This window comes from Pseudophryne corroboree, chromosome 3 (assembly GCF_028390025.1).
Source record: "Pseudophryne corroboree isolate aPseCor3 chromosome 3, aPseCor3.hap2, whole genome shotgun sequence".
Classification (NCBI taxonomy): Eukaryota; Metazoa; Chordata; class Amphibia; order Anura; family Myobatrachidae; genus Pseudophryne; species Pseudophryne corroboree.
This window is the reverse complement of record NC_086446.1, coordinates 552537645-552560399: the sequence shown is the minus strand read 5'-3', so window position 1 is coordinate 552560399 and position 22755 is coordinate 552537645. Positions and strand designations below refer to the sequence as shown.

Genomic DNA, 22755 nt, shown 5'->3' with positions numbered 1-22755 from the left:
CTGCCAAAGCCCCTGGTACCGATGGATTGTTGGGGGACATCTATCGTTTATTGCTAGACAAAGTAGCCCCTGTTCTCGAAACTGCATTTAACTATATCCTCATAAATAAATCTTTACCTTTATAATTTAATTCTGCCATTATTAAGGTGCTCCCCAAGCCTAGTCGTGACCTTTCTAGCCCAGGGTCCTATCGCCATATATCATTGTTGAACTGTGATTATAAAATTCTAACTAAAATATTAGTGGATCGTTTAAACCCCGTTCTCCCCCATATCATCCATTTTGACCAGACTGGATTTATTAAAGGCAGGCACTCAGTTCGTAATGTTAGGAAGGTCTTAGCTGCCACTCAGGCCTTGTACTCAAACCAGGCTTCAGACTCCCCTCATGCTATATTGACCTTTGATGCCGAGAAGGTATTCGACCTTGTCCATTGGTCGCATTTATGTGACACTATGACTAGATTTGCAGTCCCTCAGGCTTACATTTCATTTATCCAAACCCTCTATTCTGATCCCACCTCTTAAATAGCCTGTAATGGCTATTTATCTTCACCATTCCAAATTCATAGAGGAACGAGACAGGGTTGCCCCCTTTCCCCCCTCGTCTTTGCTGTCGCTCTTGAGCTCCTCACATTGGCCCTTTGTTCGGCTCCTGAGTTTACTGGCATCCACCTGGCAGATTCAGAACTGAAGCTAGCCCTGTTTGCCGATGACATGTTACTCTTTGTGTCTAACCCTCTCTCATCTATCCCCGTAATTATGGACATTATATCATCTTTTGGCCCGAAGTCTGGTTATAATATGAATGTGAATAAATCTGAGATCCTCCCCATTTCCACTCTTTCACCTCTAGTGCCATCACATCCTACTTTATCCCAAATCTCTATCCAGCCTTCGAAAGTTAAATATTTAGGTATATGGATTACTCTGGACCCCCACGAGAGGTATAGATCCAATATTACGCCTCTACTCTCCAAAATTAAATCCTAGTTAGACTTGTGGACCAAACTCCCCATTTCACTTTTTGGTAGGGCTGCTGTACTTAAAGGCATATTTTTTCCTAAAATCTTTTATTGCCTACAAATGATACCCTGACCCCTTCCTAAGACAGACATACTTACACTGAATAAAATGATGTCTTCATTCTAATGGTGCGGTAAACGTCCCAGAATGCAGCTCACCAAACTGACATGGCCCAAAACAGAGGGTGCACTGGGCATATCAGATTTCCACTCATACCATCTGTCAATTCATTTTCATTATATTTTGGATTGGATGCTTAACAAATTTTTCAGTTTTTTCCCCTTTCTCACCGAGTGCATTATTACATACCCCAACACATAATCTCCCTCCTCATGTCTTGAATCACATTCTCTTCAGGGGGATGTATGATGCGTGGCAACATACCTATGCATGGAACCTCCCCCCCTCCAGTACACTGAGACTGGAGGGGGGAGGTTCAGGGGAAATTTAAGAAAAAATTACTTCACAGAAAGGGTAGTGGATAAGTGGAATAGCCTCCCATCAGAGGTGGTAGAGGCTAAGACTGTAGAGCAATTTAAACATGCTTGGGATAGGCATATGAATATCCTTACAGAGAATTAAGGTTCAAAAAGGGTTTTCTAATAAAACATTAGGTAGGGACTCCGCGATAACCGGCTTCATCTCCCTTTGGGGTAACCCCACATTCCCTCCTTGTCTTCAGAACACTTCCTTTTTGAATTGGCGTGACAAAGGTCTGCATCTGGCTACGAAATTATTTGACTCTGGGGGATTGATCTCCCGAAGTCCCATTTCTTTATGTACTTACAAGCTTGCCATTATACTGATAGTATCAAGTCATCTATAGTCTTCCCTCCAGCCCCTTATCCCTTGATCCCGCTTTTTATGTCGCTATACTCCAGAGCTTTATAAAACATCCTATCTGTACACCAAATTACTTCAGTCAGTAGAGCGCTCTCCTTACTCCTCACTAATTTCTTCCTGTAACTCTGATATCCCAGGTATCACAGATATCCAAGCATTATTTCTCTACCATGCGGACTCTCCAGTCAGTATATCTCCAAGAGGTTCATTTTAAGTCGTTACATAGACTCTATATCGCCCCTGCTCAAAGAAAGCGCATGCTTTCATCCAAAACTGGTGATTGTTGTAAATGTAAAATGATGAATGCTAAATTTTTTCACTGTTTTTGGTCATGCTCAAAGATTCAAAAATGTTGGCGTAAGATTATTGTTTTCATTAATAGGCTCTTCTCAATATCAGTATCCCCTGACCCATTGGCATGTCTTTGTCTGAACTTTTCCAACTGGAAATTCCCACATCACAGAAGTACCATTCTCCCCTTACTTACCATTATTTTCACACTGTCAAAGAAACTAATACTGATTCACTGGACAGACAGATCAGCCCCGTCCTTGGGGTATATTTATTACGCTCCCGATTTTGACCGAGATGGTGTTTTTTCTTCAAAGTGTCATCTCGGGAATTTACTAAACTCAAATCTCGGCAGTGATGAGGGCATTCGTATTTTTTGGGAAGTCAAAGAAAAAAAATACGAATGAATACACCATCGGTCAAATACGACTGTTTTTTGATATAAGTCGGTAATTTACTGAAAAGTGTATTTCATGATCACTGCCGGCAATAGCCAAACACTGCCGGGAAAAAATACAAATCATAAAAAAAGCAGATTTAAAACAGACCTGCTTTTTTTAACCGTGTTCTGATAGGCATGCACGGATCCATGAGATCCGTGCATGTTTATCAGTGGGAAGGGGTGGGAAAGTGTTAAATTTTCAGGAAAAAATGCGTGGGGTCCCCCCTCCTAAGCAAAACCAGCCTCGGGCTCTTTGAGCTGGACCTGGTTGAAAAAATATGGGGAAAAAATGACAGGGGTTCCCCCATATTTAATCAACCAGCACTGGGCTCTGCGCCTGGTCCTGGTTCCAAAAATACGGGGGACAAAAAGCGTAGGGGTCCCCCGTATTTTTTAAACCAGCACCGGGCTCCACTAGCCAGGTACATAATGCCACAGCCGGGGGACACTTTTATACTGGTCCCAGCGGCCCTGGCATTACATACCCAACCAGTCACCCCTGGCCGGGGTACCCTGGAGGAGTGGGAACCCCTTAAATCAAGGGGTCCCCCCCTCCAGCCACCCAAGGGCCAGGGGTGAAGCCCGAGGCTGTCCCCCCATCCAAGGGCGGCGGATGGGGAGCTGATAGCCTTTTGAAAAAAATGTGAATATTGTTTTTAGTAGCAGTACTACAAGTCCCAGGCACAGAGCCCGGTGATGGTTTATGAAATATGGGGGAACCCCTGTCATTTTTTCCCCCATATTTTGTCAACCAGGACCGGCTCAAAGAGCCCGAGGCTGGTTTTGCTTAGGGAGGGGGACCCCACACATTTTTTTTTTAGATTTGTAACAATGTTATTTTTTTTACGAAAGGTGCACAATGCAGCCCTGCACGGATCTCACAGATCCAGCCGAGATTCATTGTGTTAATGTAGGCAGTGTTTTACTATTCACTCCTGTAAAACAATGCCAAAAAATACGAATGACATCGACATCGGAAAACACAAAAATGCAGAATACGACAACTTAGTAAATTAGTCGTAATACATTCAAAAAGTTGCAAATTTACACTTTCGATGTCATTCGTGTTTGAACTTTAACCTCATTCTGAAAAATACGAATTTTAGTAAATATACCCCCTTGTGTGAACTAAATGACAGACTAATTCAATTATTTCTCTTTGACAAACGTTCCCTGACTCTAGATTCATCCTCATCATACAGTAGATTTTTATCAAAATGGGAAAGATATATGGACACGCTAAATTCTTCATAACAGTCCAATGGTTTAATCTCCTTGTCTGTCTAACCACCTATCATCTATGTACGCTTCTATATCCCTCTAACTTCTGAATACTAAGGCATAACGACTTTGCAACCCTTTTTGAGAGTTATTGTGGACTTGTCAGGATTATCCATTCATGGTAGATCTGTGTTTATAGGAATATATATGCAATGTCATTTTTATATTTGCTTCAGCTTGATATTTTCCTGTATTCTCAGATTCAGATATCTCAGTTTGAGATTTGTTAACAATTAATGTTTCTAATGCTTACGTTGTCCGCAGACTCAATCGGATAACTTCTCATCCTCCTAATGGTATTTGATATAAGCACTTTTAGTACATATGGAGGTTACACTGAATGTTAATCCCTAATGTCTTCCCCTTCCCCACTCTCATCTTGTCTATGTTTGTTCCCCACTTACATGCCTACTTGTTCATTTTACCAAGTTATGTTAACTTTGTCTGAAAGTATCTATTATGTTTCACTCTCTGTTTTTGTTTATGGTGAATACCACTGTACCCAAGCTCCCTGACTTAGTGGTACTTTATACAGATCTCGTATGTATACGCTAAAAATTTCAACAAAAACGATCAAAACAAAATTGATTAAAGGGCTAGAGGGACTGGATTACGAGGAAAGGCTTAGTAGGTTGAATATGTATACACTGGAAAAGTGGCATCTAAAAGGAGACATAATTAATATCTTCAAAAATGTAAAGGGGCATTACAAAGAGTTATCAGATGAATTATTTATTAAAAGAACACTGTTTAGGACACGTGGGCACTTGCTGAGGCTTGAGGAGAAAAAATTCCGTATGCAATGGAGGAAAGGGTTCTTCACTGTTAGAACAATAAGGATTTGGAATTCCCTCCCAGGGAAGGTGGTAATGGCATACTCTGTAAATGCATTTAAAAAAGGATTGGATACATTTCTGATTGAAAATGATATCCAAGGTTATAACATTTAAAATATTGACGATGTTAATCCGGGTGTAATATTATTTATAGTTGTTAACTAGTCATAAAACATTTCTTCAGCAGGTACAGTAAAATCAACTCAACTTCATACAGGTTGAACACAATGGGCATTTTGGCTCTATTAAACCTCAATTACTATGTTACAATGTAATTAATCTCTTTGTTACCACATTTTCCCATGTACCCTGTTTTAACTTATTTATTATTGTCACAACTGAGGGCCTGAGCTGACGGGAGGCAGCCTCAGTTGTAGGGGCTGAGATGTACCGGAACCTGGGAGGTTGTATCAGACCCCTGGACATGTAAGTAACATGAATAATAACTGCCCGAAGGCGTGACCACGACAACTTAGATAAAAGTCAATGATGTTTATTATGACAACTCCGCATCACAGCAGCAATAAAAGAAAACGTAAAAGTCAGCAAAGAATAAATACAGTTCCTGAGTACTACAGCATGGCAGGAGCCACAGGGCACTGGTAGTGTGAGATAGTTGTTATGATCTTCTAGATGGAAAGTCCTTACCAGGCCCGGCTGTAGCAATGGAGATAACCCAGGATTGTACCAGCTGGTGTTCCAGGAAGAGCTGGGTTGCTGAAGGTAAAACAGCTGCTGTGGATACTGGCTGGAACCAGACTGTTGTTAGCACGGAGTGGATACTGGCTGGAACCAGTTAAATAATAAATGAACTTTGGGAGCGATGAAATGTGAACTGAAATGTAGAACTTGAGAGCGGAGAAATAATAATTCCGGTGGAGAGTGGTAAAGTGTAGAAAGGACACCGGCCCTTTAAGGGAAGCTGTATTCTGCTGGAAGCTGAGGCTGGAAGCAGGTAGTGTTGTAGCTGGAAACAGATGAATCCACAATGGATTGGAGAGTCAGGCTACACCGCAGGTGGAATGCTGGTGCGGGTCTCTATGGTGGAAGTCTTGAGACAGGAGCTGGAACCTGGAAGACAATCATAGAAGAGAGACAAACAGGAACTAGGTTTGACAACCAAAGCACTGACGTCTTCCTTGCTCAGGCACAGCTTACTTATACCTGCAGCAAGGAAGGGGTTGGCTAGGCAATTATGCAAATCAACAATACAAACAGCAGATTGGTGGAAATGATCAGATGACAGAATCCAAGGTGGCTGCGCCCATGCAGACACTTGGAGGGAAGTTTGGTTTGTAATCCATGTGGTCTGGGAAACAGTAATGGCGGCGCCGGCCACCGGAGACAGGAGACGCCAGGCTGATAGATGCACATTTAACCACGCGGGCACAGCGGAGGCCGCGGCTGATGAAAACACCACTCTGACACTCTGCATGTGGAAACTCAGGAACAGCGGAATCTGGTCCTGGAACGCTGAGCCCGCCTTAGGAGGCATCTGAAGGGTAAGTAATGGCGTCCAGATACCCGGATCGTGACAATTATAGCTTATGTCAGCTGTTTTCCTAGTTAGCTTACAACAGGTGTGTTGGTAAATGTCTCATCTTATATAAGCAAAGTTGCTGAAAGCTTTAGACCAGGTAGCACACCTAAAATTAAACACTAATGTGATACCTATTTTTATGGTAATTATTTTGAGCAATAGAATAAGACCCTCTCCCATAGGCTAACCCTGACCTTCCCCCCACATCCTAACCTTAACCCTCCCTGGTGGTGCCTAAACATAACTCCTTTCCAGCAGCCTAAATCTAACCCTCCCTCCTCCACAACCTAACCCTAAACCTAACTGGGGATGCCTAAATCTAACCTCCCCCTTCTTGCAGCCTAACCCTCCCTTTCCCAGAACCTAACCCTAACCCTCCCCTCATAGCCTAACCCTAACACCCCCCTCCCCACGCACACACACACCCCAGCTTACCAGTCTGCATCCCAGGAAAACCCTAGTTCATGATCCCAGCAGTCAGGATTCTGGCGGGGTGCCAGCGCAAGCATTCCAAGCAGTGCTGGGATACCGGAGTCAGTATTTTGACTGATCCTGACCCTCTCTCTCTCTCTTTCACTCAATCTAGATTAAAAAGAGATGGAATTCATAAATGTATTCAATAAAACAAATGTATTTATTATTCAAATTAATTAATATGCATAATAAACACACTGGTTTCCCTGCATATGTTCCAGAGCATCATCTTTATGGGTCTGGTACCAGGAATTTTAATTCTGTTTTTTAGCTAGACACACAGATATTATATATATATGAGAGAGAGCGAGCAATATGACTGACACTCCCAGTATATTTCGCACTTGTGTCTGGTGCCTCCACATATTGCAATTGGTGCTGCACTTAGGACTCATTTAAGAAAACTTACCTCTCACAAATATAGCATCAACATTTCAATCTCTATTTAGATTGCCATCAGGATACAAAAATGTCAAAAGACACTTACCTTATACCCCTTACCAGGGCCGTAACTACGTGTGTGTCAGGTGTGCCTGGCACACAGTGCAGTTGCCCTGAGGGCACAACGGCCAGCGGCATGTAATGAGTCAAATTACATACCGCCTCTGCTGTGTGCCATGAGCCGCGCGCGCTGGAGAGGAGAGAGCAGCGCCGGGCAGCGGAAAAGGAGGTGGAGGGAGGGGGACAGGAGCCGCAGCAGCGCTAAGTAATTGGTAGTAGTGCCACTGCAGCAGCCCCCTCTCCTTCCATATTGGCTGCCCGGCGCTGCTGTGAATGTTGGGATGCGGTTCCTCCATCCCAGCATTCACAGCGGCGCCGGGCAGCCTATATGGAAGGAGAGGGGACTGCTGAAGCGGCGCTACTACTAATTACATAGCGCTGCTGCGGCTCCTGTCCCCCTCCCTCCTCCTCCTCTTTTCCCCCTGCCTGCACTGAGGGAGCTGCCAGCATGAGGAGCCTGACTGCCAGCGGGGAAATGGTAAGTATCTCTCTCTCTCTCTCTCTCTCTCTCTTTCTTTCTCTATTTTTTCTGCCGCAATGTGTAAAAAGGCGGACACCATTTGCCGTAATGTGTAAAAAGGGGGACTGGCTGCTGCAATGTGTAAAAAAGGGGGACGCTGTCTGCCGTAATGTGTAAAAAGGGGGACTGGCTGTCGCAATGTGTAAAATGGAGGATGCTGTCTACCATAATGTGTAAAAAGGGGGATGCTGTCTGCTGTAATGTGTAAAAAGGGGACGCTGTCTGCCGTAATGTGTAAAAAGGGGGACACTGTCAGCCATACTGTGTAAAAAAAGGGGACGCTGTCTGCCGTAATGTGTAAAAAGGGGGACTGTCTGCTGTAATGTGTAAAAAGGGGGATGATGTCTGCCATAATGTGTAAAAAGGGGGACTGTCTGCTGTAATGTGTAAAAGGGGCTCTACCTGGTGTAGTGGAGCTACTGTGCAGCGTAATTTGAATAATGGGGACTACTGTGCACCGTAGTATGAATTGGTATTATTTTGTGGCCACGCCCCTTCCCCATGAAGCCTCGCCCCTATATTGTTTTTGTGCGCCTACGGCGCACACTGCCCCTATCTTGCATGTGGGGGGGGCACCAATGCCGTTTCTTGCACACAGTGCTAAAATGCCTAGTTAGGGCACTGCCCCTTACCATCACACTGTCTTAGCTCCCTTTTCCAGCCAAACAGGTTGCATGTGCGATGGAAAGGGGTATTACAGAGAGAGAGAGTCCTGAGAGCCACACTGTTTGCAAGAATATATATATATATATATATATATAGTGTGTGTATACTCTTCAGTATCAAACTGTATTTCAAACTATGTGTAATACCAATTAGATGCTTGGAAGACCGTTCCACGCTAATCAGGAAACAAATTTAATATACTTCTCAGCAGGCACACAAAAATACTATACTTTGTTTTCAATTTTAAAATATTTTATTTTCATTGTTGATGTCAATTACCTGTGGCCCTGAATAATAGAATTTTTTTGTAGATTGTGCCTGCAGTTAAACTCAATTCACCTTGCACTTTAAATATTGCAGTGCTCTCTGGGTTTGAATATTTCATTTTGAGTTTACATTTAGAGTATATTTCAAGTTGACAAACTTTCATATTGGTTTAATACAATAGTGATTCACAGGAAGAACAAAGTAATATATTTTGCCAAAATATTTGAAATAAAAATATAATGAGGCAATGGAAGTGAGTGGGTGATATATTTTAAGAGTCATAATGAGCACATCAGCAGGGGTAAGCAAAACAAGTCTGTATTGGCAGGTTATTACCGCAGGTAAACTTTTACATTTTACTAAATGATGTGTAGCATTTTCAGTAACAAGTGCAAATCTCAAAAAAACTCTAAAAGCATTCCTCTACAGTAGGATGCAGTATTTCAAGGACCATTTGCATGAGCATAGCACCTCATTGCCTATAGACTATACCCATTGTATGTGTTGGGGTCAGTGACTCAGTTTATGCTCATGCATAAAGGTCCCATTTGGACCTACAGTTCCATAAAACTTGAAGCCTTTTGAAGTATCCATGCTAAGTATCCCTACTTTATCCCCAGGTCACAACATGCTTCACAGTGGCTATAGGTGTACTACTGTTTCTTCATTAACATTATTCAAAAATGCAAATGTGCTCTTAAATCACTGATATCTATAGATTATTGACTTTCAGTAGTCATCACTTACTTAGATGATCATTTTGTTTTACATATATTCCCTTTTCCTGATCCCTGACACAAGTGTTAAAGTTCTGATGTTATGAAATTAAACACACCACTGTGCCTGTATTATAACAGCTTGAGTTCTGCCTTGACTATCCCATTTGGACTTCCAGTTTAACAATTTTTTTGAAAGGTAACTTCTTTCGAAAAGGGGGAAATTGAGTCTTGCCTATAATAATAATAATACTACCAAAAAAAGTAGAGATTCACATAGATGTGCTCATTGTTACCTCATTTCACTGTTCAATATGGTTTTCAAAATATATGCAAAAATGTTAGCAGACACAGGCCCACAACAATACTAGGAGTGACATCAGCCTCATTCATAATGTTTACTCCTGGAAGTTCCCAACCAATAGTGATTTCTTTTGATGAACAAAAAAGCATTTAACAGCATCAGCTTCCTGTTGGAAATATGTATATATATTTTCTTAGGTCTTGCTAACAGGAGTCCCATTGAGAGGCGCAACCATTAGTCTATTATTGGCCCGGGATAAGGGTATTTAAATTTTTTTTATATATATATATATATATATATATGTATATATCTATACATATATCTATATCTATACATATATCTATATATATATATATATATATATATATATTTATATATAGAGAGAGAGAGAGAGCAAAGGCAAATAAGACAGCTGCACTCCAGTGCAATAATCCAAAAAAGTGTATTTGAAAATTCACATGTCAGGAACCAACGTTTTTTCACATCTTGACAAAGGGGCTAGGGGCCCCAAAATGTTGGTACCTGACATGTACATTTTTAAATACACTTTTTTTAATTAATGCACCATATGAAGCCCTGGAGTGCCGCTGTCTTATTTGTCTTTGCTATCTATACTGTTGTGCGGAGGGCACCCAGGCATTTGAACCAGGAAGGACCAGGAGTGCCAGGCACCACATCCAGGTATATATATATATATATATATATATATATATATATCCATACAGCGTAACGCCGGCACTCTGGATGCCCCTTAGGGCTTGCTTACTCTGGTGCCCTCCATCTGGGTTTGGCAACCCCCATATGTAGATCAAAAATGAGGCGGCACTCAGAGATTTGTTGAAAAGAAAACGTTGATGTGATGTGATGATTTGAATACACACCTGTTTGCTTTTCAACAAATCTCTGAGTGCCGCCTCATTTTTGATCTATATATATACGTATGTATATATATTAGAGATGAGCGCCTGAAATTTTTCGGGTTTTGTGTTTTGGTTTTGGGTTCGGTTCCGCGGCCGTGTTTTGGGTTCGAACGCGTTTTGGCAAAACCTCACCGAATTATTTTTGTCGGATTCGGGTGTGTTTTGGATTCGGGTGTTTTTTTCCAAAAACACTAAAAAACAGCTTAAATCATAGAATTTGGGGGTCATTTTGATCCCAAAGTATTATTAACCTCAAAAACCATAATTTACACTCATTTTCAGTCTATTCTGAATACCTCACACCTCACAATATTATTTTTAGTCCTAAAATTTGCACCGAGGTCGCTGTGTGAGTAAGATAAGCGACCCTAGTGGCCGACACAAACACCGGGCCCATCTAGGAGTGGCACTGCAGTGTCACGCAGGATGTCCCTTCCAAAAAACCCTCCCCAAACAGCACATGACGCAAAGAAAAAAAGAGGCGCAATGAGGTAGCTGTGTGAGTAAGATTAGCGACCCTAGTGGCTGACACAAACACCGGGCCCATCTAGGAGTGGCACTGCAGTGTCACGCAGGATGGCCCTTCCAAAAAACCCTCCCCAAACAGCACATGACGCAAAGAAAAAAAGAGGCGTAATGAGGTAGCTGACTGTGTGAGTAAGATTAGCGACCCTAGTGGCCGACACAAACACCGGGCACATCTAGGAGTGGCACTGCAGTGTCACGCAGGATGTCCCTTCCAAAAAACCCTCCCCAAACAGCACATGACGCAAAGAAAAAAAGAGGCGCAATGAGGTAGCTGTGTGAGTAAGATTAGCAACCCTAGTGGCCGACACAAACACCGGGCACATCTAGGAGTGGCACTGCAGTGTCACGCAGGATGTCCCTTCCAAAAAACCCTCCCCAAACAGCACATGACGCAAAGAAAAAAAGAGGCGCAATGAGGTAGCTGACTGTGTGAGTAAGATTAGCGACCCTAGTGGCCGACACAAACACCGGGCCCATCTAGGAGTGGCACTGCAGTGTCACGCAGGATGTCCCTTCCAAAAAACCCTCCCCAATCAGCACATGATGCAAAGAAAAAGAAAAGAAAAAAGAGGTGCAAGATGGAATTATCCTTGGGCCCTCCCACCCACCCTTATGTTGTATAAACAAAACAGGACATGCACACTTTAACCAACCCATCATTTCAGTGACAGGGTCTGCCACACGACTGTGACTGATATGACGGGTTGGTTTGGACCCCCCCCCAAAAAAGAAGCAATTAATCTCTCCTTGCACAAACTGGCTCTACAGAGGCAAGATGTCCACCTCATCTTCACCCTCCGATATATCACCGTGTACATCCCCCTCCTCACAGATTATCAATTCGTCCCTACTGGAATCCACCATCTCAGCTCCCTGTGTACTTTGTGGAGGCAATTGCTGCTGGTCAATGTCTCCGCGGAGGAATTGATTATAATTCATTTTAATGAACATCATCTTCTCCACATTTTCTGGATGTAACCTCGTACGCCGATTGCTGACAAGGTGAGCGGCGGCACTAAACACTCTTTCGGAGTACACACTTGTGGGAGGGCAACTTAGGTAGAATAAAGCCAGTTTGTGCAAGGGCCTCCAAATTGCCTCTTTTTCCTGCCAGTATAAGTACGGACTGTGTGACGTGCCTACTTGGATGCGGTCACTCATATAATCCTCCACCATTCTATCAATGTTGAGAGAATCATATGCAGTGACAGTAGACGACATGTCCGTAATCGTTGTCAGGTCCTTCAGTCCGGACCAGATGTCAGCATCAGCAGTCGCTCCAGACTGCCCTGCATCACCGCCAGCGGGTGGGCTCGGAATTCTGAGCCTTTTCCTCGCACCCCCAGTTGCGGGAGAATGTGAAGGAGGAGATGTTGACAGGTCGCGTTCCGCTTGACTTGACAATTTTGTCACCAGCAGGTCTTTCAACCCCAGCAGACCTGTGTCTGCCGGAAAGAGAGATCCAAGGTAGGCTTTAAATCTAGGATCGAGCACGGTGGCCAAAATGTAGTGCTCTGATTTCAACAGATTGACCACCCGTGAATCCTTGTTAAGCGAATTAAGGGCTGCATCCACAAGTCCCACATGCCTAGCGGAATCGCTCCGTGTTAGCTCCTTCTTCAATGCCTCCAGCTTCTTCTGCAAAAGCCTGATGAGGGGAATGACCTGACTCAGGCTGGCAGTGTCTGAACTGACTTCACGTGTGGCAAGTTCAAAGGGCATCAGAACCTTGCACAACGTTGAAATCATTCTCCACTGCACTTGAGACAGGTGCATTCCATCTCCTATATCGTGCTCAATTGTATAGGCTTGAATGGCCTTTTGCTGCTCCTCCAACCTCTGAAGCATATAGAGGGTTGAATTCCACCTCGTTACCACTTCTTGCTTCAGATGATGGCAGGGCAGGTTCAGTAGTTTTTGGTGGTGCTCCAGTCTTCTGTACGTGGTGCCTGTACGCCGAAAGTGTCCCGCAATTTTTCTGGCCACCGACAGCATCTCTTGCACGCCCCTGTCGTTTTTTAAAAAATTCTGCACCACCAAATTCAAGGTATGTGCAAAACATGGGACGTGCTGGAATTTGCCCATATTTAATGCACACACAATATTGCTGGCGTTGTCCGATGCCACAAATCCACAGGAGAGTCCAATTGGGGTAAGCCATTCCGCGATGATCTTCCTCAGTTGCCGTAAGAGGTTTTCAGCTGTGTGCGTATTCTGGAAAGCGGTGATACAAAGCGTAGCCTGCCTAGGAAAGAGTTGGCGTTTGCGAGATGCTGCTACTGGTGCCGCCGCTGCTGTTCTTGCGGCGGGAGTCCATACATCTACCCAGTGGGCTGTCACAGTCATATAGTCCTGACCCTGCCCTGCTCCACTTGTCCACATGTCCGTGGTTAAGTGGACATTGGGTACAACTGCATTTTTTAGGACACTGGTGAGTCTTTTTCTGACGTCCGTGTACATTCTCTGTATCGCCTGCCTAGAGAAGAGGAACCTAGATGGTATTTGGTAACGGGGGCACACTGCCTCAATAAATTGTCTAGTTCCCTGTGAACTAACGGCGGATACCGGACGCACGTCTAACACCAACATAGTTGTCAAGGACTCAGTTATCCGCTTTGCAGTAGGATGACTGCTGTGATATTTCATCTTCCTCGCAAAGGACTGTTGAACAGTCAATTGCTTACTGGAAGTAGTACAAGTGGGCTTACGACTTCCCCTCTGGGATGACCATCGACTCCCAGCGGCAACAACAGCAGCGCCAGCAGCAGTAGGCGTTACACGCAAGGATGCATCGGAGGAATCCCAGGCAGGAGAGGACTCGTCAGACTTGCCAGTGACATGGCCTGCAGGACTATTGGCATTCCTGGGGAAGGAGGAAATTGACACTGAGGGAGTTGGTGGGGTGGTTTGCGTGAGCTTGGTTACAAGAGGAAGGGATTTACTGGTCAGTGGACTGCTTCCGCTGTCACCCAAAGTTTTTGAACTTGTCACTGACTTATTATGAATGCGCTGCAGGTGACGTATAAGGGAGGATGTTCCAAGGTGGTTAACGTCCTTACCCCTACTTATTACAGCTTGACAAAGGGAACACACGGCTTGACACCTGTTGTCCGCATTTCTGGTGAAATACCTCCACACCGAAGAGCTGATTTTTTTGGTATTTTCACCTGGCATGTCAACGGCCATATTCCTCCCACGGACAACAGGTGTCTCCCCGGGTGCCTGACTTAAACAAACCACCTCACCATCAGAATCCTCCTGGTCAATTTCCTCCCCAGCGCCAGCAACACCCATATCCTCCTCATCCTGGTGTACTTCAACACTGACATCTTCAATCTGACTATCAGGAACTGGACTGCGGGTGCTCCTTCCAGCACTTGCAGGGGGCATGCAAATAGTGGAAGGCGCATGCTCTTCACGTCCAGTGTTGGGAAGGTCAGGCATCGCAAACGACACAATTGGACTCTCCTTGTGGATTTGGGATTTCAAAGAACGCACAGTTCTTTGCGGTGCTTTTGCCAGCTTGAGTCTTTTCAGTTTTCTAGCGAGAGGCTGAGTGCTTCCATCCTCATGTGAAGCTGAACCACTAGCCATGAACATAGGCCAGGGCCTCAGCCGTTCCTTGCCACTCCGTGTGGTAAATGGCATATTGGCAAGTTTACGCTTCTCCTCCGACAATTTTATTTTAGGTTTTGGAGTCCTTTTTTTTCTGATATTTGGTGTTTTGGATTTGACATGCTCTGTACTATGACATTGGGCATCGGCCTTGGCAGACGACGTTGCTGGCATTTCATCGTCTCGGCCATGACTAGTGGCAGTAGCTTCAGCACGAGGTGGAAGTGGATCTTGATCTTTCCCTAATTTTGGAACCTCAACTTTTTTGTTCTCCATATTTTATAGGCAGAACTAAAAGGCACCTCAGGTAAACAATGGAGATGGATGGATTGGATACTAGTATACAATTATGGACGGACTGCCACGGTTAGGTGGTATAAGAAAACCACGGTTAGGTGGTATATAATACAATTATGGATGGACGGACTGCCTGCCGAGTGCCGACACAGAGGTAGCCACAGCCGTGAACTACCGCACTGTACACTGGTTGATAAAGAGATAGTAGTATACTCGTAACAACTAGTATGACGACGGTATAAAGAATGAAAAAAAAACCACGGTTAGTTGGTATATATTATAATACAATTATGGTTGGACGGACTGCCTGCCGAGTGCCGACACAGAGGTAGCCACAGCCGTGAACTACCGCACTGTACACTGGTTGATAAAGAGATAGTAGTATACTCGTAACAACTAGTATGACGACGGTATAAAGAATGAAAAAAAAACCACGGTTAGGTGGTATATATTATAATACAATTATGGTTGGACGGACTGCCTGCCGAGTGCCGACACAGAGGTAGCCACAGCCGTGAACTACCGCACTGTACACTGGTTGATAAAGAGATAGTAGTATACTCGTAACAACTAGTATGACGACGGTATAAAGAATGAAAAAAAAAACACGGTTAGGTGGTATATAATACAATTATGGTTGGACGGACTGCCTGCCGAGTGCCGACACAGAGGTAGCCACAGCCGTGAACTACCGCACTGTACACTGGTTGATAAAGAGATAGTAGTATACTCGTAACAACTAGTATGACGACGGTATAAAGAATGAAAAAAAAACCACGGTTAGGTGGTATATATTATAATACAATTATGGATGGACGGACTGCCTGCCGAGTGCCGACACAGAGGTAGCCACAGCCGTGAACTACCGCACTGTACACTGGTTGATAAAGAGATAGTAGTATACTCGTAACAACTAGTATGACGACGGTATAAAGAATGAAAAAAAAACCACGGTTAGGTGGTATATATTATAATACAATTATGGTTGGACGGACTGCCTGCCGAGTGCCGACACAGAGGTAGCCACAGCCGTGAACTACCGCACTGTACACTGGTTGATAAAGAGATAGTAGTATACTCGTAACAACTAGTATGACGACGGTATAAAGAATGAAAAAAAAACCACGGTTAGGTGGTATATAATACAATTATGGTTGGACGGACTGCCTGCCGAGTGCCGACACAGAGGTAGCCACAGCCGTGAACTACCGCACTGTACACTGGTTGATAAAGAGATAGTAGTATACTCGTAACAACTAGTATGACGACGGTATAAAGAATGAAAAAAAAACCACGGTTAGGTGGTATATATTATAATACAATTATGGTTGGACGGACTGCCTGCCGAGTGCCGACACAGAGGTAGCCACAGCCGTGAACTACCGCACTGTACACTGGTTGATAAAGAGATAGTAGTATACTCGTAACAACTAGTATGACGACGGTATAAAGAATGAAAAAAAAACCACGGTTAGGTGGTATATATTATAATACAATTATGGATGGACGGACTGCCTGCCGAGTGCCGACACAGAGGTAGCCACAGCCGTGAACTACCGCACTGTACACTGGTTGATAAAGAGATAGTAGTATACTCGTAACAACTAGTATGACGACGGTATAAAGAATGAAAAAAAAACCACGGTTAGGTGGTATATAATACAATTATGGTTGGACGGACTGCCTGCCGAGTGCCGACACAGAGGTAGCCACAGCCGTGAACTACCGCACTGTACACTGGTTGATAAAGAGATAGTAGTATACTCGTAACAACAACTAGTATGACGACGGTATAAAGAATGAAAAAAAAACCACGGTTAGGTGGTATATATTATAATACAATTATGGATGGACGGACTGCCTGCCGAGTGCCGACACAGAGGTAGCCACAGCCGTGAACTACCGCACTGTACTGTGTCTGCTGCTAATATAGACTGGTTGATAAAGAAAAGATGTCTATGTAACTATGTATGTATAAAGAAGAATGAAAAAAAACCACGGTTAGGTGGTATACAATTATGGACGGACTGCCTGCCGAGTGCAGACACAGAGGTAGCCACAGCCGTGAACTACCGCACTGTACTGTGTCTGCTGCTAATATAGACTGGTTGATAAAGAGATAGTATACAATACTACTAATATACTGGTGGTCAGGCACTGGTCACCACTAGTCACACTGGCAGTGGCACTCCTGCAGCAAAAGTGTGCACTGTTTAATTTTAATATAATATTATTTATCATGTACTCCTGGCTCCTGCTATAACAACCTGCAGTGCTCCCCAGTCTCCCCCACAATTATAAGCTTTATATACAATACATTGATGTGCAGCACACTGGGCTGAGCAGTGCACACAGACTGAGTCACTGTGTGACTGTGTATCGTTTTTTTCAGGCAGAGAACGGATATATTAAATAAAACAAACAACTGCACTGTCTCTGGTGGTCACTGGTCACTGTGGTCGTCAGTCACTAAACTCTGTCTGCACTCTCTTCTAATCTACAGTATCACAGCAATCTCTCTCTCTCTCTCTCTTCTAAATCTAATCTAAATGGAGAGGACGCCAGCCACGTCCTCTCCCTATCAATCTCAATGCACGTGTGAAAATGGCGGCGACGCGCGGCTCCTTATATAGAATCCGAGTCTCGCGAGAATCCGACAGCGTCATGATGACGTTCGGGCGCGCTCGGGTTAACCGAGCAAGGCGGGAAGATCCGAGTCGCTCGGACCCGTGAAAAAAAAAGTGAAGTTCGTGCGGGTTCGGATTCAAAGAAACCGAACCCGCTCATCTCTAATATATATATATATATATATATATATTGTAGGCAAATAAGTGCAACTCACCAGGCTGTGATTGATAACAGGAATTGTTTATGTGTTGCATAGCAACCGAGCAGTGTGGGCTGTGTGCGCCGGGGGACGCCGCCGGATGACGTCACGGGCTCCGTCTAGCAGAGTGTGGATACGTGGGCGGCGGGAAGTCCAGCGGCGCTGAAGGCAGGCGTCCTCCAGGTGTCACAGGTAAGACTGCTGGATTGCGTTTGGGGGAGGGTATATATGTTTGTTGCATTACACTGTGCATTTATGTTCATGCTGTCCCTGACGACGGGATTACCCCCGAAACGTAGGATCAAATAAAGGACTGTTTTATTTCTTCGTAAGAAAGCCGGGTGAGTGCCACTTGTTTGCCTACAATACAATAGCTCTAAGGAGCTTAAGAAGGCACCGCAGCAAGTACTATATTATCCAGGAGGGAGTGCCGGACAACTGGACATTGTGTAATTGGAAATAGCAGGCTGTGTGCAACAGAGCTATTTCCTTGTCAAGGCACCCGTGGATTATTGATTAATCCCTCACTGCAGCATATGGTCAGCACGGAACTAAGTTCTATATATTGTTTTTAAACCACTGGGTGATTTTTTAATATCCAGCATTTAGTCACTTAGCATCAACAGTGATTAATATTTTTTGCTACCGCCATGGCTACTCCTTTAAATGTGATGGAACTGATGCCTGATCTTTCCTTTATGGGAGCATTAGAAACCCTAAGCTTCTCTGATATGGAAGCGGACAACATCTTACTCAAGCAACAATTGGATGACGATGTGGCAGCACCAATTCCAGAGGTGCTTTTCAAACAGTGGCTCAGATTAAAACAACGTGAATGTGATTACCTATATCATGGTATCACATTATCAGATTATTATAAATCCAAACAGCTCCCTCGGGGCTTTAGGATCAAGAATATGCCCACTATTGGACGATATAACCTAGCATTCTGCCGCCGTTGGATTGCAATACTTAACAAGTGTTCTATGGACTTAGTCCTATTGGTCGTAGAGGAGGCTACGAGAGAATTGAATGTAACAAAGACCAAATTATTGGAATTTGAAACAACTCATAAGAGTTCTTTGCTTGCTGACACCAGTACTAATTGGATGGATCGCCTCAACACACAGATGGCTCAATACAAACGGGAATTAATTGCCTTCAAAAAAGAAAAATTACGAAAAGTACAGCTTGATTATGAACAATGGAGAGTATATTCATGGGTGTCTAATACCAACCCCCCGGCTGACAGACCAAGAGCCCACCAATATCGGAGACAGAGGACCCGGTTTAGAGATACAGAGGGTTCCAGTACGTCCCTCAGTGAAGCAGAAGCGGCACCAAGTACCCCCAACAATTCGGATCACCCTTTAGGGGTTCTAACCAGATCTGCTATACATCCAAAAACCAACGCAAAAGGATGAGGCGGGCGAGGCAAAACCAAAGAATATACAAACAAAAAAACGCCACGCCGATAGATGATCTAGTGTTCAATCTCTCTTCCACCCCCCTAACTCCCGCAGAACACCATATATTATCAAAAGGGCTATCATTTGTACCCACTACACACATGGAGTAATTCGAGTGGAAAGTGAGCACATATAAACTCAATAGAACGTTACGTTTAAAAGACCACTTTGGAAAACAAATTAATTCAAGTCCACCAGTATCCGGCAGTGAAATTCCACCACAATTAAAGAAAATCCTGCCAAAATCCAAGTTCGACCCTACGACACAAAATTCTGCTATACGAACTTTTACACGACTTTTGGATATAGAGGGTTAGGAGATGATTAAGACACCTGGCTGAGCTAATAACCTGGATAAGGAAGAGATGGCGGCCATTAAATCTCTATCAGAACGAAAAGATATCATTATCCGCCCCGCCGATAAAGGCGGTGCGGTGGTGGTACAGAATTCAGATGATTACAGATTGGAATGTAATAGACAATTATTGGATGCCACCACTTACGAACTATTACCTAAAGACCCTAGTGGGGTGTTCAAGAAAGAATTAGATACTGTGCTACTACAGGCAGTCAAAGATAATATAATCAATGACCAACTACGTTTGGCATTAACGGTTGACTGTCCGGTTGTGCCTCTATTCTATGTGGTCCCAAAGGTTCACAAAGATCCTAAAAAACCCCCGGGGCGTCCCATTGTATCGGGGAGAGGCTCATTATATCAACCGATTTCTGTGTTTTTGGATTCAATCTTAAATCCATGTATTAAACTAATTCCTTCTTATTTACAGGATACGGAAATGGATTTGGAAGGGAACCGCACCAGTCCAGACAATAATGTATAAACAATTAGTAACCTCTGAAAAACTGAATTTAAATAGAATTTCTTCTGTATATGGCAAGTATAGATGTTGTAAGAATTTTTCAACACCAATGTTGCTTTCAGTGGTGCTCCCTAGAGTCAGAAAGTATCAAGTACCAAAAAATAACCAAAGAAGGTTCAAAGAAAAGGACTCTTTTGTGGGAGCACTCTTGATTCAGAGGAAAATATTATACTTAATGAATTTTCAAAACGACAAGTTAATTAACATAAATCAGATCCTAGGAGTAAATGTGTGTGAGAAACATAGCTTAGCGAAAATATTAATAATTATAATTGTTCGTGATCTTAGATTCACGATTGATGAATTGCCGGAGAGTAAAATTCTGTGATGCCTATGCCAAAAAGAATCTGCATTTATTGAAGTGTATGACCATCATTCATACTGCTAATATCCATTACGGATTATATAGGTGCAGAAAATAAAATCATTGGTCATGCGAATCCCAATATTGCAAGACATAAAGTTGAGTGCCACTTTGTCCAATAGTCAAATTTTTTTTTTGCAGTACCAGAGTGTTCAAAGGAGGTCTCCCTTCCTTATACTAACCCGGCCTTTCACTGCTTAGCTTCCAAGTTCGGAAGAGATTGGGCATCTCCAGTGAAGTATGACCGCAAATATTGGACTTTCCTCCTTGGTCACTCCAAATGTATGTCAAATAGTTGCTGTATGTTAGGAGTGGAAATAGCAAATGATTCGTAACAGAAGTGTTACAAAAGAAAATTACATGCAATCAGCTAAATCATCAACATATGACACTGTGGTCACAAGAGTTAATTACATCTGCATGACACGGCGGTCATAAGAATACATATATATGATTATGAATAATCAGCAGATGCAGTGAAAACAGTCACAGACAGGGAAGGAGAAAATTAACGTATGCAATTATCCTAATAATCACCAGCTGGTTAATCAGCATAAGACACAATGGTCACAGACAAAGATAATTATACATACACCTCCTAATTATGTGACTGAGTTTTGTTGATTGACCTGTAATTAGCTGAAAAAACAATTACATGACACGGCGGCCATATAGAAAAATTATATGCATGTAATAAAACAATCATCGACTAATTAATTGGTATATGACACAATGGTCACCAAAAGATGATTATAAGCACTATTCCTTGATTATACAGCATGTGATAATGAAATCACAGAAGACATCTTGTTAAGGATAATGAGTGTGGGAAATTCACAAATGCCACATATGATTACTAAATGATTATCCTTATATCATCTAGGCCCAGAGCGAATTATCAGTACGGCCGTACTAATTTAAATAATTACTGAAAATTATGCTGTGAAAGACGGCATACATGTATAGAAAAATATCTGACAGACGGGCATAAGTTATCAGAACACCCGTTCTTTATGACAGACCTGTGTGGCGTAACAGAAAATGAACGGAATAGTGAGGCAGCGGGTTATAATTAAACCCGAAAAAAACCTATAACTTAATTTTGCAAAAAAGAAAAGAAAATAACTGAAAATGACAGATTTTAAAGTATTGCAATTAAGTACTGAAGGAGTAAATAGGTTTTCTCATTGTCGTATATACGATACCAGTACTGTCATTTATGATGTAGTTCCGTTTGTAGCTGAGTAGAAGCTCCGGGAATTGCAGCGGCGTGTGTCCGTGTTAATGCTCCAAGTGAGCGGTGGTTAGGAGCCGTTGCTATGGGAATGCTTCAGGAGCCGCTGCCGCGTCTGTCTGTGGTCTCTCCGAGGAGAGCGATGGCTGGGGCCGTTACCTAGCAAGGGTCTGAGCGCTCCGGCTGGCGCGGTCACGTGTGCGCATCACGTGATCGCTATTCCTCCTGACGTACGTTTCGCAAGAAAAGCTTGGTCACAGGACGTGATGAGGTCACTGGGGATTTCAGTTTATGTAGAGCAGAGCTCACGGTTGATTGGATGGAAATAATGATGGACATGCTGATCCCCCAATCATAGTAAAATAGAGTAAATCTCTCAAATTGTGTATCGTAGCAAATTGTGTATCGTAGCTAATTGTAGCTTTTCCTCAAGCTCACCCAGCTAATTTATTAGACTGTTAAACTAATTAAACCCAGGTGGTTACAATTAGCTACGATACACAATTTGAGAGATTTACTCTATTTTACTATGATTGGGGGATCAGCATGTCCATCATTATTTCCATCCAATCAACCGTGAGCTCTGCTCTACATAAACTGAAATCCCCAGTGACCTCATCACGTCCTGTGACCAAGCTTTTCTTGCGAAACGTACGTCAGGAGGAATAGCGATCACGTGATGCGCACACGTGACCGCGCCAGCCGGAGCGCTCAGACCCTTGCTAGGTAACGGCCCCAGCCATCGCTCTCCTCGGAGAGACCACAGACAGACGCGGCAGCAGCTCCTGAAGCATTCCCATAGCAACGGCTCCTAACCACCGCTCACTTGGAGCATTAACACGGACACACGCCGCTGCAATTCCCGGAGCTTCTACTCAGCTACAAACGGAACTACATCATAAATGACAGTACTG

General features: G+C 43.4%; 1 long non-coding RNA gene and 1 pseudogene across 1 annotated transcript in view; one reads left to right on the top strand and one right to left on the bottom strand.

Moving 5' to 3' along the window:
- Positions 1 to 22755, top strand: part of LOC135058013 (uncharacterized) — a 351258-nt gene that overhangs the window by 128482 nt on the left and 200021 nt on the right. The gene's annotated exons all lie outside the window — the stretch shown is intronic.
- Positions 20740 to 20859, bottom strand: LOC134895154 (5S ribosomal RNA; annotated as a pseudogene).